This window comes from Amphiura filiformis, chromosome 8 (assembly GCF_039555335.1).
Source record: "Amphiura filiformis chromosome 8, Afil_fr2py, whole genome shotgun sequence".
Classification (NCBI taxonomy): domain Eukaryota; kingdom Metazoa; phylum Echinodermata; class Ophiuroidea; order Amphilepidida; family Amphiuridae; genus Amphiura; species Amphiura filiformis.
Genome location: NC_092635.1, coordinates 43,146,577 through 43,165,320, shown reverse-complemented (window position 1 = coordinate 43,165,320; position 18,744 = coordinate 43,146,577). Strand labels below are relative to the sequence as shown.

At 34.7% G+C, this 18,744-nt stretch overlaps 1 non-coding gene across 1 annotated transcript; it reads left to right on the top strand.

The window, feature by feature from the left end:
• Positions 1-570: 570 nt before the first annotated feature.
• Positions 571-644, top strand: Trnan-auu (transfer RNA asparagine (anticodon AUU)). The gene has a single exon. It is a non-coding gene; the product is annotated as a tRNA-Asn (tRNA).
• Positions 645-18,744: the final 18,100 nt, after the last annotated feature.

Below are 18,744 nucleotides of genomic sequence, written 5' to 3'. Positions count from 1 at the left end.
GATCAAGGAAAGCCAATGGCTACAAGTCTCCTACACAAGATTTGTTGATTAAATTGCCACCTCGCTCAATCGGCAATGAGATTTCCATTCCATCTTAGTATTATTTGCCGTAGGAGTGACGTAATAATCGGATTAACTACCATAGCAATAGATGAATACAATTTTTGAATGTATCGCCCTGCACTACAAGCAGGTTGCACTCATCACCTGTGTCTGTCTGCAATCATAGATTGAATACAATACCACTCTTTACAAAGATACTGAGCTAACAGGTGCGAGTGATCAGCATGATATTAATATTCTATAGAATTACGATCCAGGTCTTTATCCCTGTTCTTTGACATCTATGGTTCAATGCATAGGACCCGCGTGAACGTTGTAGTGCAGGGCGATATATTCAAAATTGTATTCCTCTATTGCTATGGTAGTATATCCGTTTAATTACGCCACTTCTACGGCGAATAATAACTTTCATACCTATGTGACTTTGTGTACATGTTATAAATATGATAATAAATATCATTCGAACCTTATATCTATAGATTTATATCTTCCGCGCTTCTCCAACGTGCCTCTGTGGCTCAGTTGGTTAGAGCTTCGTGCTATTATTACGAAGGTCGCCGGTTCGAATCCGGCCAAATACACTGGTTTTTTTCAACGTTTATGTGCGCTGACTGCTCTCGGGAAAGATTAAAATTTGTTCAATGCTAAAAAACTGCTTAATATGTTCAACAATATCCAAAATTTAGGTTAAAAAAGACAAAACAAGCGACGTTTCGGGAGCATAACAACTGCAAATGGTTTAATGAAGAAGATTGCAAAAGAAAGTGACAAGCATAGAATAAAATGAAATTATGATAATAATAATAAAAATCTACAAGGGAAATTGGATATTATATTATATTTAATATGTTTAATCACGGGAATTATTATTACACAACAACCGGCGGTCAGTGCGATAACATCAAAAAAGCATATACGCTATTGTGTTACCTAAAATTGCCTTAGTGAAGTTTCTTTTCTATTTTACTTTCAATTATAGATACAAGTATTATCGCTCTAACAAGATGATCATATAAAATGTATAAATATCTTTGACACATTGAAAGCATCTTAGTAACGATCAATTTAAAGAAAAAAAACATACTAATCTGTACATCTGGAAGCAAAATAAGGATTATAAATAATCATTTGCATGACGTGACCATGATCATAAGAAATTTTTAAAAGCTGACATCTTGCTTCATTGAACCATGTTTAAACCAATTTTACGCTGTTTACCGATTAAATCTGTTCTCACAAAGTAACTGTGCAAAATAAATACATTAATTACAATATTTGTCACTAAAAACCACAGGTCTGTCTTTGCGATAATTTTGTAGTGCATTAAGGGATCTAAAATGAGCGTTTATTGCGTTTCGACAGTATTTTTTGTGGGACATGAGATCACCTCAGACCTATCGAATTGCATTCTGAATACGAAGCATGTCTTTCTGATATCAAATAATTTTCATTTTTTGAAAATCAGAATATAATACAAATTTTATGACAAATTATACAAATTTGATATTTGTCAGATTTTTGATATATAACAGTCCTCGAAGTAAATTATATAAATCTAATGATATATTCTTAAAGTGTATGTAGTAGGGAGGAAAAGCCGACGGTCAATTGAAAATTTTGACCGTTCATATTGAAGATATGCATTTTTTTCCCAAAAAGACCTATTTTTTTTGGTGTTTTGAAGAAAAATCCGTATCTTCAATACGAAAGGTCAAAATTTTCAATTGATCATCGGCTTTTCATCCCACTTACATACACTTTAAGTATAAATCATCAGATTTATAAAGTTTACTTCAAGTACTGTTAAATATCAAAAATATCAATTTTAATGATTTGCCATAAAATGTGTATTAAATTGCGAATTTCAAAAAATCAAAATTATTTGATATCAGAATGACATTCTTCGTATTCAGAATGCAATTCGATATGTCTGATGTGCTCTAATGTCCCAAAATAAATACTGTCCAAACGTTCATACCCCAGCCCTTAAGGGTACGGTATTATTTATTTCTTGTCAGATAGTGGGATTTGTGTTTCTGATTGGAAGTACCAAGGGTTAAGTGTGTACAGTAACAATACCTTATTGCTCGTCAGTTCATGAAACTGAAACTCTCCCCATGGCTCATCTGGTAATGGCAGGGCAGATGACCCGTGACAAAAGATCTCGTTACAGTCGGTTCCGATGAGGGTAACAAGATCAATTGTTGGGTACACTTGACTGTCCTGCAAAAATTCCCCGACCAGCTATTTACGGCGACCCCCTTCGTTCACTAGGTTACTTGTGCCTGGCCGAAGTTTCGTCAGCGTTATTACCTAGATTGCTGTTGTTAATTCCTAGATATGCTCGACATAAAAAAAAAATGTCAATTTCGCAAATTAAGCCAGTATTGAATATGGACTGCATTTAGTGATACTCATTGCTGTGTGTAATATATTTTAGCTTATTTTATTTTATTCTTAAAGCATTTTTAATTGAATCAAAATAGCACTAAATTTAAAATCATCGTACACAGTATAATACATTGTAAACAAGAAATGTCTTTAAAAAAGACAATGCCTCAAGAGATTCCAGCAGGCACCATTTGTTATTAGCTTATAGAGATACTTGAAATGCTAGCTTTAAGCCATCTTGCAATGGTAATAATTCCGATGTATTTAATGCAGGAATACCTGCATGCCGGGTGGTAGTCCGAATAATCAGTCCCAAAACAAAATATTCATTTACTGACATGATCGATGGACCCTGCATTTTTCAATATATTGATGCTGTAGCCTTCGTACATAGTGAAGAAGGCTACACACAAGGAAACTAGGGTATAATCACGTATCATGTGCCATGGATGCGTTTAGATAATAGAGGGCCTCCTTCAACTCCCAACTTGTGACCACAGAAATAGCTTAATAACTGTGTAGGAAATACAAATAAAATTGAAATTTGGACACCAGAAACTTCAGGTTGAAAGTCAAAAAGTGTCAATTGGTACACCTTGATACAGATATTATCATACAGTGATAGTAAGATTTTTTCAAATAAAATCTCTTTTCTGTAAAATTGATTGCTGTGCTGAAAAATGTTGCATAATGGGTACTTGCTTTTTTGTACAGTAATTCATTGTAAGGTACCGTCAATGATGGTCACAGAATTTGGCAAAATACATTTGCTAATTATTTTCCTACAGACATGGTTGACCCCTCTTTTTTTAAAATTAAATAATCACCTTTCTAAACAAAACAATTTCAATGTGAAATATCCTACTTGCAGGGTTGTCACCAGGACCAAAAAAAGTACTAAAAGGACTAGGCAAAAAAACCCTTTTTTTTCTAATAAAATATCCCAAGCGTCATTTATGTCGACAAATTGTTTGCAAATCCACAGTAGGGTTGCAAATATACCATATATCACTCGGAGTGCGACAATTTGTACAGATAAATTTATCACAGGTATATATTTTTCTATTAATTTGGCCATTCGTCTGCATATTACCAAAAATAACGGATTTTGGGCCACCATTTCACTCAGAGTGCGACAATGTGTACAGATAAATTTATCACAGGTATTTTTCTATTAATTTGACCATTCGTCTGCATATTACCAAATATAACCCATTTTGGGCTACCGTTTTTCCGCGAAGGTCATTTATGTCGACAAATTGTTCACAAATCCACAGTAGGGTTGCAAATATACCATACGTCACTCGTAGTGCGACAATTTGTACAGATAAATTTATCACAGGTATTTTTCTGTTAATTTGGCCATTCGTCTGCATATTACCAAAAATAACGCATTTTGGGCCACCGTTTCTCCGCGAACATCATTATGTCGACAAATTGTTCGCAAATCCACCACAGGGTTGCAAATATACCATACGTCACTCGGAGTGCGACAATGTGTACATATAAATTTATCACAGGTATTTTTCTATTAATTTGACCATTCATCTGCATATTATGAAATATAACCCATTTTGGGCTACCTTTTCTCCGCGAAGGTCATTTATGTCGACAAATTGTTCGCAAATCCACCGGTTAGTTTTAAGGATATTAATACATGGCATAAAATGTGACAATTTATCAAAATAATTTTATAATGAACGCTTTTATGGATATTTGCCAATACAATAAACCGTACATCTGACATGTACATGGTATATAGAGTACATCTCAGGTTGTAGTAAGCTATCTCATTTACCAATGATCCTACAGAGATGTGACCACTAACTTTTTTGTTCTTTATGACCAGAGGAAAAGTTTGACATATCGCACGACTCTGTGGGATATTTGGTTAAAAAGATAGAGGGTTTGGTGCATTAAGTACAAAAAAGTGACTATATCTCATTTACCAATGATCCTACAGAGATGTGACCACTGACTTTTTTGTTCCTTATGACCAGAGGAAAAGTTTGACATATCGCACGACTCTGTGGGATATTTGGTTAAAAAGATAGAGGGTTTGGTGCATTAAGTACAAAAAAGTGACTATATCGCATTAACCAATGATCCTACAGAGATGTGACCACTGACTTTTTTGTTCCTTATGACCAGAGGAAAAGTTTGACATATCGCACAACTCTGTGGGATATTTGGTTAAAAAGATAGAGGGTTAAGTACACAAAGTACAAAAAAGTCACTATATCTCACTAACCAATGATCCTACAGAGATGTGACCACTGACTTTTTCGTTCTTTATGACCAGAGGAAAAGTTTGACATATCGCACGACTCTGTGGGATATTTGGTTAAAAAGATAGAGGGTAAGTACACAAAGTACAAAAAGTGACTATATCTCATTAACCAATGATCCTACAGAGATGTGACCACTGACTTTTTTGTTCTTTATGACCAGAGGAAAAGTTTGACATATCGCACGACTCTGTGGGATATTTGGTTAAAAAAATAGAGGGTTAAGTACACAAAGTACAAAAAAGGATGCAGCCAAAGATATGAGCTTGTAGTCACCTGCTCCGCAGCCGACTGATGATTCCGCTTTGCCCCGTGTTCCACTTTGCCCCGATCTCCCCTAAATATTCGTCTCAGGCTGAACTATTTAGGTACCGTTCAAAAAAATTCGACATTTTGTAAGACGGGGGTGCAGGCCCTTTAAATATCCCTAAAATCCTTCACAGATACCTTATTTCAGATTAACTTCTTTAAAACAATAAACACTTTACACATTCAAAGCTTTATATTCTTTTCAAAGTCCAGAATCAAGTCAAACATTATTTATAATCACTCTTCCAAGGCAAACATTTTACTACAACCCCGTATAAAGAATTTATGACCGTCCCTGCCATTTTTTTCTAATGCATAATTCATTAGCCCGACATGCAGACACATTGAGCACTTTGTACCGTAAAAACTTCGTGGCAACATGGAAAACGTAGCCCAAACCTGAGTGACAGAATGATTTGTCATGGCAATCCGGCTATTATTTCGCCCAATAGTCGTGTTTCAAGTTCCAATTCCAATACATACTGCTTTCGGCAGAAAAAAAGATATTCGATCAATCTGATGCAATTTTTGCCAGCACAAACAATAACAAAAACGTGCCTGTGGTTCTTCTAAAAGAACTCTTTTGTAAGAACTACGTCATATACATTTTATTTGAAATGTGTATCATCAAGTGTTTAAGAATTTAAAGGAAAATGCAAGGAAATGTTTTTAAAATGATAATGCATATAATTTCATTGATTTGAACCCATGCTAAAAAGGTAATTTGTCGTAAAAAATAAATGAATAAATCAATCAATCATTTGCAACAAATAAATAAATGATAAATTAAAGTAAAGTACAAGTACAAGTAAAATACCAAAATGAACCCATTTGGCAATTTATATTTATTTATTTATTTATTTATTTATTTATTTATTTATTTATTTATTTATTTATTTATTTATTTATTTGTTTATTTATTTATTCATTTATTCATTTATTTATTCTTATATGTCATAAAGTACATTTGATTTAATATACAAGTACCCTTATACCCTTAACAGGCTTAGCTCAAAAGCTCAGCAGCTGCGGGGGCTTAAGCGAGTAGGTAATAAATCCTATTGGATTATTTTAATTGATGCGCAAAGTCATCTCTCCTTTGAGGTACTCATTAGTGAATCAGAACCTGACCCTGTCTTAATGTAGCTAATTGGTTGAAGGCAGTCACAACCATACAATAACTTTCAACCAAAGACTTATCGTAGCCAATTAAATTGATGTAGGGATATTAGAGTATCCTTGGTGGAAGTAAGTAAATTTATTATCATTAATTCTCAATTCTTACAATTTATTTATTAGGCAAATTATAAATTTAAATCAAAATAAATGAATTACATTCTATTCTAATAATAAGGCTATGAGGGCGCTAAGCTAGTCCAATGCTTGTATTTCGAGGTTGGATATTTCCATTTGCCGTGTTGATTAATTGATTGACCTTAACACGGCCAGGTACCACAAAAATACCACGGGGATAACCACCGGACATGCATGAATACAGGTGATGCGATGACGCAATCAACCCATGATCAGGGAATCACTGGCCGGGCCAGCGCAACCCATGTGACTACCGGTCCGTGATCGTGTGCTTGGCACGCGAGGCGTCTAAGGTTCGCATCCCGTGGGTACCAAGTGACTTCTTTGTTCATCTTCTCTCCTTTTTCGTTTAACTTCCGATAGCAAAAACCAGTGCTTAGTGTTGGGATTAATAGGTTGAATTATTATCTGAATGGGTTCAATTACCATTCTTGTTCATACTGTTGAATATGGTAGACATATCGACAGTGAGTTCAAGATTTTGTTCACCCTTCCCTCCCATAGCTGATTTTACTAGTAGCAGGTCAGTTCCATAGTAGATTTTGTTAGGCGTTTAATGGTAATGAAGTTTGGCTGTTGAAAATACATTCCGTATTGAAGATATACATCTTTTCCTAAAAGACTTAAAAATATTTATGTCTCTTTGGGAAAAATGTATATCTTCAATACAAAAGGTAAAAAAGTTTAAAGTAAATATCATTAGAAATATAAAGTTTATTTCGAGGACTGTTAAATATCACAAATAAAAATATATATAATTTTTAATAATTTGCCATAAAATTTGTATTATATCGCAATTTTAAAAACAAAATCGAAATCATTTGATATCAGAAGGATATTCCTTATATTCAGCATGCAATTTGATATGTATGATGTGCTCTCATGTCCCACAAAAATATTGTGCAAACGTTGTTATCCATTCCCTTAAGAAGTTACGATCTTCGATTTGACAACGGGGGATGAAATATTCGTCATATTCATAACGATATTTGGATCTGCAAGTTGAAATTTAGTATTACAAAATATCCTACAGATTAATTACCTGCTCCCTCATCACATAAAATACAAAAACCATCATCTCAATTTATACACTTGTCAGTACTCTCCCGATCCTGTCATGACGAGGGTGCAGGATGTGTATCTCTTAGCTTCCCTTCCCTCTCAAGAATTCAATGTTTTACTTTTTTTAAGCGATCATTGTTGAAGCTCAGGGCCAAATGACTGCGTAAGATAACTACGTAAAGAGAAGTTCGCTAGTCTATAATATAATTGTGGAAAAGGGAAAATCTTGTCTTATTTCACTTTCAATCCTCAAGGTCATCAATCATTTAATTTCGATAAGTTCGACATTCATGTAAAAATCATCTCGTCTTTTTACTTTGAAATTTTCAAATAAATGAAGTTGGACATTAAAATGTATGGAATAATTGGTCCCGATTCTGTTCAATGATATCACCTGAGCTTCTTTTGTTTTCATGTGCATTTTAATCAAGCTGCTTAAATTGAGCATCTGAGCATAATCGCAACATTGAACAAGCCACTTCAAGATCCTGTATATAATGTCATGGTTATGGACACATTTAGAAGTTAAATAGTGCCACGGGCAAATTTAGCATATATGTCTCAAGAAGGGACTTGCAATTCTGTTTATTAATTAAACAAGGGCTACATGAGATGATTACATTATAGTCTAATAGATAGCATGGAACAAAGAAGAGTATAATATAAATATGACGATGTCGGTTTATTATTATGTATATCCCTTGTGTATCACCTAACCACGCACAACATAACACTGCAATATTAATTGATAACGAGGCGAGGCGTTTCAGGTACTGGAGAAAGTACATTGCGAGGGTTAGGAGCCTGAAAGCCTCAACTCACAATCATATGCTCCCACAAAATGAGCATAAAGTCGCCAGGGCACTATAAAAGATACAGTACATCAATCATTTTTTATTTGAAGAAAGGGACAAAAGAATAGGTGAAGCGAGATTGGAACCTCTAGACTGCGTGTCCAGCGCTCCATCATCTGAACTATGATGGGCGGCGATCCCAATTATAACAAATAATTTACTCTCATTCAAGACAAGTATATATATATATTGAGATATTTACCTCAGTATTTCGATGTGTACAGCACATATCCTCATCAGAAGGACTCCAATGATGAACTGATGGAGTTGTATGTCCTGCTCTCGACCTTTGATGTCCTTTCTATTGATCGGGCATTATATAATGAAGGAAGCTCAAGTCCTTAATCACGGTTGAGCGCTGGAGTGTGGTTTCTGATTTCAATGGCCTCCCTCACCAGATGGGAAATTTGTAGCTATATTTAGTAAATTTTCTCTTTTTATTCATCGATATTAGGGTGATTCACAAAAAATGAAATTGGTATTTTTCAACGGGACACCCCCTCATTTTGTTCATTTTGGTAATAAAATTATACCTGCAAAATATGAAAAAAAAATTCAAAAAAGTTTAGGGGTGCTACCGGTCAATGAACTTTTGTACACAAAGTCAATGGGATTTTTTGTCAAAAATTTCAAACGCTTATTTCAGGGCCTAAAAAGTCTACCAGGCTTGCAAAACTGAAGTAAATGTTCAATGATATACCTAACTTTGTGAAAACATGGGTTTTTACCAAATTAAAGTTCATAGTTGACTGTAATAATAAAAATGTTTCAAAAGTGACAGAGGGAGTGTAGCTCAAGAAAAGAATACCCTGGGATATCCCCTGGAATCCCACCAGGCACCCCAAATTTATACCTTATTGAACTGAACTGTTGCTAAAAAAAAAGATTAAAATTCTTCACATAATTATTAGTTTACCCCAATGGTGATACCAGCTTTTGAAATCTTATGTAATAGTAACTATCAAAATCCATACATCTGTATCAGGGGTGGTCATTATGGCCATACCTGATGAAGATTTGTATTGTTTGAATTGAATGACCACAGGAAGGATTAGATTCACCATGGTTGAAAAGAAATGTATATAAATTGGGGTCACAACATTGGATAGTGGCCAGTTCAAAACTACACCTTGTGCAAGGTACTTGTGACAAGAGCTAGAGTGGCTAAGACACATTTACTACTGGATTACACATTAAACATTACACTACACTTACATAAAATTACAAACCTACACACATTCAACACTTGAATAACATAATTTACAGTTACAAACCTACATACATTTCAATCATTTTGACAAAAATACCCTGACCGGAATAAAGAAACTTTGATGAAATAAACTTATTTGCGAGCGTACTTAATACAAAACAGCAAATCTTTTAATTTAATTAAGACATACATACTACAAAAACAAAACAAAAAAATCAAAACCATAACAAAAAAAAAAAAAAAACACAAAAAAAAAACACAAAAAAAAAACACACAAAGACAAAAAGAAAAAAATCATACCATCTAGAGTTTTCTACACTAGACCTACATGCCTGAGAAAACAAACAAAATACAATATAGGAAACATAATTATGATCAAGTAAAAACAAACAAAACAAGACAAAAACAAAAACAAAACAAAACAAAACAACACATAATCATGAACAAAAAAAAACAAAACAAAGCAAAAACAAACAAAGAAACAACAAAAAAAAAACATTTAAAAAAAAAGAAAGAACTAGAGCCCCATAAACACAACTTTATATTAGCCAAGTACCATAATATTTTGGCTGTTCCAGCAACTGCCTTGCCCCAAATGTAACAGTTTTCACAAAAATGCAATTTTCTGGAAAGCGGGTTAACCTTTTTACAATTTTCTTTAGCATTTATTTTAAGGACATTACTCACACTATGATCAAATATTTTTGGCACAATCAGGGAAAATTAACATGGCTTTTTGTGTTGTAAAGAAAATGGCTCATAAATCCCATTGACTTTGTGTACAAAAGTTCATTGACCGGTAGCACCCCTAAACTTTTTGAATTTTTTTCATATTTTGCAGGTATGATTTTATTATCAAAATGAACAAAATGAGGGGGTGTCCCGTTGAAAAATACCAATTTCATTTTTTGTGAATCACCCTAATCGATATACTTCTAGTGCCCGTTTCTATTCATCGTTATGTATTCTTCTCCCGTGCATTATTTTCGCGAACTACTTCGCTAAACAATACATTATCTAAAACCCGCACGCTAAACAATAGATTTTAGATAATACGTGCACGCTCAAATACTAGAAATACTACTTTCACATTACTATATAACTTATATAACTATGTTCGATATATATACCACCAAAAAAGTACGAATATACATTTTGTGGTGTTAAAAGGTATTTTTTCATGCGCACTTTGTAAATCATAGGTTACAAACTGTTCTATTTTGCAACTATCATTGCCATAAATTATGATTAATGAACTCAAATAAATCAAACATCAAATGAGAATAATCGAGCTTCTATTAATTAAAAGGGCTAAAAACAGGTGGACCATAATTATACCAGATGACACCTTTACAAAATATTCAGCATTTTACAAATGAATTACATGTAGGCCTATATCTAAGATAACATAAACACGCCCAGGAAACACACACTAGCGCATAATATCATGATCATGCTTTATAATACTGAACAAATTGAAAAATTCCACTGTCGTGTGTTTTAACAATATTAGTAGATTTTAAAGTTCAAATTGTAGAACTATAAAGTCCAATTGATATTGATATATAAGTTTATTCTCTCATCTCCAGTCACCGTAGTACTACATGTAGTGGGACGTCAAAATCGATTGTTTCTAGGTCAACTGCTTCAGTGCTCTCTGTGATCGGAACCACGATATTAAATGATCACAACTTAAAGTCAATTGGTTACAAACCATGCGTGAATAAGTTACTAAAGTATGACGTATGGCGCAATCGATACCATTGATAGCTAACTTCTACAGTGATTGATTTTCTTGACCAGTTACTAGTAAATGCTACCTGGTCAATGACCTGACGGTGTTTTTAAAAATTAAGATATTTTACCTAATATTCAAACTAATATAATGAATGCAGCCATTAATATTGCCTATTGTTTTAATACACTCAAAGTATATGACGGATAATGTATTCGTGCAAATGCATTCGTCAAGATAATCGCACTTGCAATGGAGTTATCGCATTTAGCTCTCGAGCCTATCGGCTCTCGAGCTAAATGCAATAACTCAACGGCGCGTGCAATTATCTGGACTAATTCATTGCACTCAGTTCATTATCCTTATCGTAAACAGAAAGGCAAATGTATCAAAAGGAAAAGAGAAAAAAAGATTCTACTGCAATTTCATCATCATTGTCCATAGTTAAGTCATAGAAATTCATGCCCTATAGCCAGATATAACTTGACCAAAATAATCTTCACCGAAAAGAAGACCGTTGTCGAAATCTAACATTTACTAGCCACGTTAGTCCAGATGTACAAGCGACCTGTCTGCCATCAATAAGATTAAATCATCTGTAAAAAAATCTGGTCTCCACGGAAATCTCCTTTTATTTCTTCTTTAGAGGTTACATTGTCATTTTGGATCAGCTTTTATACCTATTCCCAAATCCTAGGGGATTCGTGATTAAATAAGCACAATTAGGAACTAATTTGAGGGTCTTGGATCAACTTTCATTGTCATTATGACTTATTATACCAGATGTATCCAAAGGCTAGTCGTCCGTCATTCTCACCTACAGACTCAAGTATAACCTTATTTAATAAGGGTGACCTAGTTCAAATTATACTATTCTGAAGAATAGGAGTCAATTCCGCAATTATGGAACGAATTATAATAGCGGCCCAACACAGCAAACAAACATACCTTTTCAACGTTTAAAAACATTTGTCAAAAGTTATAAACGTTTAATAACTAACAGGATCAAATTTTATTTTACAATGTTTTTAAATGTCATCAAAACGTTTAATAACCTTTTATAACTCAACATTTGAACGTTTCTGGCAACCCAAAGTCTGCATGTAAAATGTTGCCACTTTTGATTTGGTAATACAATTATGGACCTGTCTCAGCTTTCATATAAGGAAAAGCGTTTGTAACTAATGCTCTATACATTATGAGAAAAATATAGTACATAACTGTAAACTTCAATTGTGTAATTTGAAGTAACGGTAAGTGCGTATGCGCCTTGTGCTAGGCTAGTAGGCAACCGAAAATTCTTATTTTGTTTAAAAAGATTGTTGATATACACCATAATCTTGTGTATGGGTTAAGCATGACAATACATTTCATGTTCAAAAAAAGGTCGGAAATGATATGGATAGACAAGAGATTACTCGACTTTTTGAACCAAATTTAAAAACAGTATATTCTACCAAATACCAAATATTCTTTCTGAACATTAAAGGTTTGCAAAAACACAGGAATACGCTCAAGTTTGTCACGTTCAAAATTATTTACTGAACAAAGATTATGAATGGTTTCTGAAAATTCCTTTTCTAGTATTAACCGTATCCTTTGGACAAAATTTGGAAAGACACTCAGGTCAATGATGTAAAAAAAGCATTTTTTTAAATATAAATTTATAAATTATTTAGGAAATATAATGGGTATAGATCAATCAGACAATCAACGTGAACAATGACTCAACTTATTGTAATCATAAACCAACTACAGCTGTACTAAAATATTTGTTTTATTCAATATTATTTTCTCCGATAGAATGCCATCGTCATTTGCACAATTTTATTCCTGAGAAAACATGTGGGACTTCATGATACATCTCACATACACAAGCATCAAAGTACAACGCGTTCTTGAATAAGCCTTGGGAATTGTTCACTGGATACTGACTCTCAAGACATAACCATAATGGCGGGTTTATTTTCCAGCTAACTATACTGACATACGGTATCTCACGAGATGTGTTTGCAACATTACATCATATCTATTTCGGCATTGCAGTGTAATTAACAGTAGAAGAACTGCACCTGTTGTATCTGGCCAACATTCCTACCATACGAGGTCAAAATCCATAATGAAACCATTTGCACCATCTCTTATATTACTCATAGGATTCAGAGAAACATTCAAGCGACCTAAAAACGAAACAGTGAAAAAGTTTTTTACTTTGTAAAGTCTCGACTAGCCACGGTATTTGTAAAACAACCAACATGGGTTGTTTTCTGTATATTTTGATTAATATTTTTATTTAATCATATATTTTCCGGCTTTAACATTTTGAAACTCCAAGTTTCTCATCATCATCATCGACAAGCATAACAGCTGGAACATGCACGGCGCGCGTTTTAATAACGCGTCCTCCGTTACGGAGCGTTAGCTGGTACAGAAATGACTTCTTTGAAACCGAAGAAATACTATGCAGTGGCTGTTGGAAGATCTCTTGGAATATTTGAAGAATGGTCTGAAGCCCATGCCAGCACTGATAAATATCCCGGTGCTCGCCACAAATCCTTCGAAGACAAGACAGATGCTCAGAACTTTTTATCAGGTAATCCCGATGTGAATGATGCGTCAAACATCAGCATTATTCCCTCGGAAGCAGTGGAAGTCTCGGATAACGATAGGCCTACAGAGAAAAGAACTTCGGATTCTACTAATACTAACTCTTCCTGCGTGATTTGTTCTGCTATAAATCATAAATACATGATACAATGCAGGGATTGCAAATCTCGGTTGCATTATGAATGCACAAAACTGCCGCCCTATTTCTTGTCAATTCTACGGAATTCAAACAGGAAATATACCTGCCTCAAATGTGCATCTCCGGATGAAGATATTGTGCAACATCTTACAGCTGATACTAATGTTATCTCAAGATCAACACAGACTGATACCGGTACTCTCGCTGATAGTGATAGTGATAGACCTACTACTATTTCTTCTAGTTCTACTACAGCTGCGATACAGACTGACGTAAATGGTGAGGTATGTTACGTTACAACTTCGGTACAAACCGAAGCCATAAACCCTTCACCAAATAAGCCCACACCTGATCCTGAACTTCACAATCCATGTATCCAGGCAGTACGGGATCTGGAAACATCTCTTGTTGATAGACTATGTGGGTCAATGAAGGAAAACTATGACTTGAAATTACAAATAATCAAGAAAGATCTTGATATTGCAAATCAAGAAAATGCACGCCTAATTAAAGAACATAAGCAACTGCTAGCAGAATCAAAGTCAAAATCTCCTGCAGTTACTTCTCCTGATAAGGCAGGATTACATCAGTTGCGTACTGAAACGGAGCATGCTATAAAATCCCTCAGACAACAAGACCAAATTGATAAGGCAGAATTACGTAAACAACTGACCAAATGCCAAGTTGATCAACATCAAAACAACAGCATTCTTACGGAGAAAGACAAGCAGATCACGACACTTCAAGAACAACTAGCAGTTGCAACGGTTGAAGTTTTCAAAGCCAAGGAGGAGGCCTACGAGGCTAAGCGCACACAGACAGCCGTCTGTCCTGATGACTTTGTTGTTGTAAACAGCAAAACCGCAAGTCACACCAAACACCAGCTAAACATGCACAGGCGCAGGTAGCCGTCTACCCTGATGATGATTTCGTTGCTGTAAACCGCAGAAACCAAAAGTCTCAGCAAACACCAGCTAAGCGTACACAGACAGCCCGCAAAACACCAGCTCAGTCTCCTTCTCTCGTCAGTGAACCACCAGCTTCATCTTCATCATCTCCAGCGCAGCATGGCATACCGCTTCATGATCATTCATCACCATCAGCAGGCCTACCTGCCGCATCAGCAACTCGTGATAGACCTGATCCACCGGACTACTACCACGAATACAGAGATGATGCTCACCAGCGACCTTATCGTCCGACAGCTCTCATCATTGGTAACTCGCACTTCTCCAACGTAGACGCGTCGCGTTTGGTACCTCGCGCCCGCGTATGCTTGTCCGAACCAGCATACACAATTCAAGAAGTCTACGACAGGTTAGCCAACCTCTCATTCACTCCTGACTGCATCGTAATCCACGAGATTACCAATTCTCTCAAAGGGATGCCACCGCATATTTGCGCACACCAACTAATGGGTATTTTAAATGAATTCTCCTCAAAATATCCAAAAACCAAGTTCATTCTCTCGCTCGGTTTGCCACGCAAAGACTTCAAAAGCCTGAACTTCGCCACAGATATGGTAAATGTCATGCTAAAACACTCCATTCAACTTGCTAATTTCCCAAATGTTGTGTTTTGTGACCACAGTAACTTCTTGAGAAATGGTATAGTAATAGACCACCTGTTAGCATCTGATGGATACCATCTTTCCCAAGATGGTTCTAGTCTATTATATAGTAATATTAGGTGCAAGATCGAAGTTACCTTAAATATCCGTGATAAAAGAAAACGGTATGTTGCTAATTCTAGATAAGTTAGCCTACGAACTTTCACTTTTGAATCAAATTCAACATTCAGACATTTTCTCAATCTGATATTCAAATTGGAGGATGGAATATCGATGGTGTGCATACTAGAATAGCAAATATTCGTACCTCCAAACTTACATTTAAACATGTTGTTGATATGTTATCAAAACTAGATATCTTCTGTCTTACTGAAACTCATTGTAACTCCACTGATTCTCTTTCAGTTCCTGGTTACCACATCGTACAAAATAATAGACCGCAATCAAAAATGCTCCTCATGCTTTCGGCGGTCTGGCAGTAGGGGTGAAAACAACCTTGATTAAAGGGTTACCTTCCTAAAATCAACTCATTCTGAATACATGTGGTTCAAATTAAACAAACGTTTTTTTGGTCTGGACAAAGATATTTATATTTGTAATGTATATATTAGTCCTATTCGCTCTAGTTTCTCTTCTCAACGAGATGATATTTTTAGTTTAATTGAAGAAGACATTATACGTTTATCAGTGAAGGGTAATTGTATCATTATTGGTGACTTCAATGCTCGAACGAACTGTAAACCCGACTATATTACTAATGATAATAATAATTTTTTGTCACTGTCTTCATCTTATGTTAGTGATACGCCTATTATTAGGAGAAGCTGTGACGAAAAGAATGTTGATACCCATGGTAAGAAGTTACTAGATTTATGTAAGAGCAGTGGACTACGTATTATTAATGGTCGAAAACTAGGTGATCTCTGTGGTAATTTTACCTGTTTCAACCATCGAGGTACCCCAAGTGTGATAGATTATGCATTATGTAGTTCCAACATATTAAATGATATTGAATATTTCCGTGTTCATGATTTAACACCATCCTCCATTCATTGTATGATATCTTGTACTGTAAAGTCAAATTGGTGTACCTACAATGACATCTTTGCTGAAGAAACTCCTCTTCATGTGCTTCCTGATCAGTTTATATGGAACACTCACGCTTTACAGGCATGGAAAGATTTTATTAGAAACCCAGATGCTGAATCATTTGTTAAGTCATTCACCCAAAACGTTCAAATTGACAATTTTTCAGATACTTCTGAGGAATTACGTAGTAATAAAGTCGTAGATAACTTTTACGATCTTATTGAAAACATGGGCAATTCAGCGGGCTTAGTAAAAGGCAAGAAGTGTTCTTCTGATAAATTACATAAATGTCGTAAACGCAAAGATGGTAAATGGTATGATAAGGATTGTAAACTATCATTTCGTCAACTGCAAAGTTTGGCTCGTAATATTAAGAAACAACCATCTAACATGTTTTTAATTCATAAGTTCCGTTATATGAAAAAGCAATACAAGAAATTGCTTAATATGAAAAAACAGAGTTTCCGTGATAACATTTTTGATATGCTAGATAATATGCAGGAAAATAATCCTAAAGCATTTTGGAACTTATATGATGATTTATGCAGTAGTTCTCACACTGATTCTACTAATCCTATCAGTCCAAAAAAAAATGGTTAGATCATTTCTCAACACTGATGAACAGAAATATCGTACACAGTGATAAAGATTTTGAGGCCTCTTTAAACAGCCTCTGGGATCATTATGACTTCTCGGATAATGAATTAAATTTTAACATAACTCCAGATGAAGTCATTAAAGCAGGTCTGAAACTGAAGAACAACAAAGCACCAGGAGTTGATGGTATAAGAAACGAAATGTTAAAAGAAGGTATTCATATTCTTGCACCTGCTTTATGCATACTATTTAACACAATTTATACTAGCGGTAAATTTCCATCAAGATGGAGATTAAGTACACTGACTGTTCTTCATAAGAAAGGTGATAAAACAGATCCAGGAAACTATCGTGGTATAGCAGTGTCCAGTAATCTATGCAAATTATTTTGCTTAGTTTTACATAATCGTCTTGTTTTATTTACAGATAAATACAAGACCATTCCAACTGAACAAATTGGTTTCAGAAAGGGTAGCCGTACGAGTGATCATATTCTCGTTCTTAAATCTCTTATCGACAAATACTTGAACCAAAGCTTGAACTCAGTAAAGTCAAAACTTTTTGTTTGTTTTATTGACTTCTCAAAAGCCTTTGACACCGTATGGAGAAGCGCACTGTTATATAAACTGATGCAGGCTGGAATAGGTGGTCACTTGATTAATATTATCCGTGATATGTACTCTTCAGTCAATTTTGCTGTAAAATATGATAGTAAGTTAACCGACACGTTTTATACAACAGTTGGAGTCAAACAGGGATGTATTCTTAGCCCAATGTTTTTAATATTTTTACCAGTGACATTCCAAAAATATTTGACAATTCATGTGATCCAGTATTGCTTGATAAATATCGTCTATCTTGTATAATGTATGCTGACGATCTTGTCATTCTTTCTGAAAGTGCTCAAGGTCTCCAACAAGCACTTGATAATCTAAATAATTATTGTTTAAAATGGAAGCTTTCTGTAAATATTAACAAGTCTAACGTCATGATCTTTAATAAAAAAGGTCATCTCATTCGAAACTTCACATTTACTTATGGCAATACTGATCTTAAAATAACTAATGAATACTGCTACTTGGGTGTTATTTTCACACCATCAGGTTCATTTCAAAATGCTATGGTTAGGCTGAAAGATAAAGCTTTAAAAGCATATTTTAAAGTTCGTGAAAACCTTTATAGCAACTCTTATAAGTGCAGCTCTACATTATTCCGTACTCTCATTCAACCAATCTTAAGTTACGGCAGTGAAATATGGGTGCCTTATTTATGTAAAAACATTAATGATACTAATTTTGTAAATATTTGTGATAAGCCTCCTGGCGAAAATGTACATATAAAATTTTGTAAAACAGTACTGGGTGTTCATAAGAAAGCTACAAATAATGCTGTACGTGGAGAATTGGGAAGTTACCCCATTCTCATTACTATGATTGCTTTAGCTATAAAATATTGGTGGAAACTTAATTTAAACTGCATGTTAGGTTCAACCTCTCTTGTAACAAAGGCTCTGATT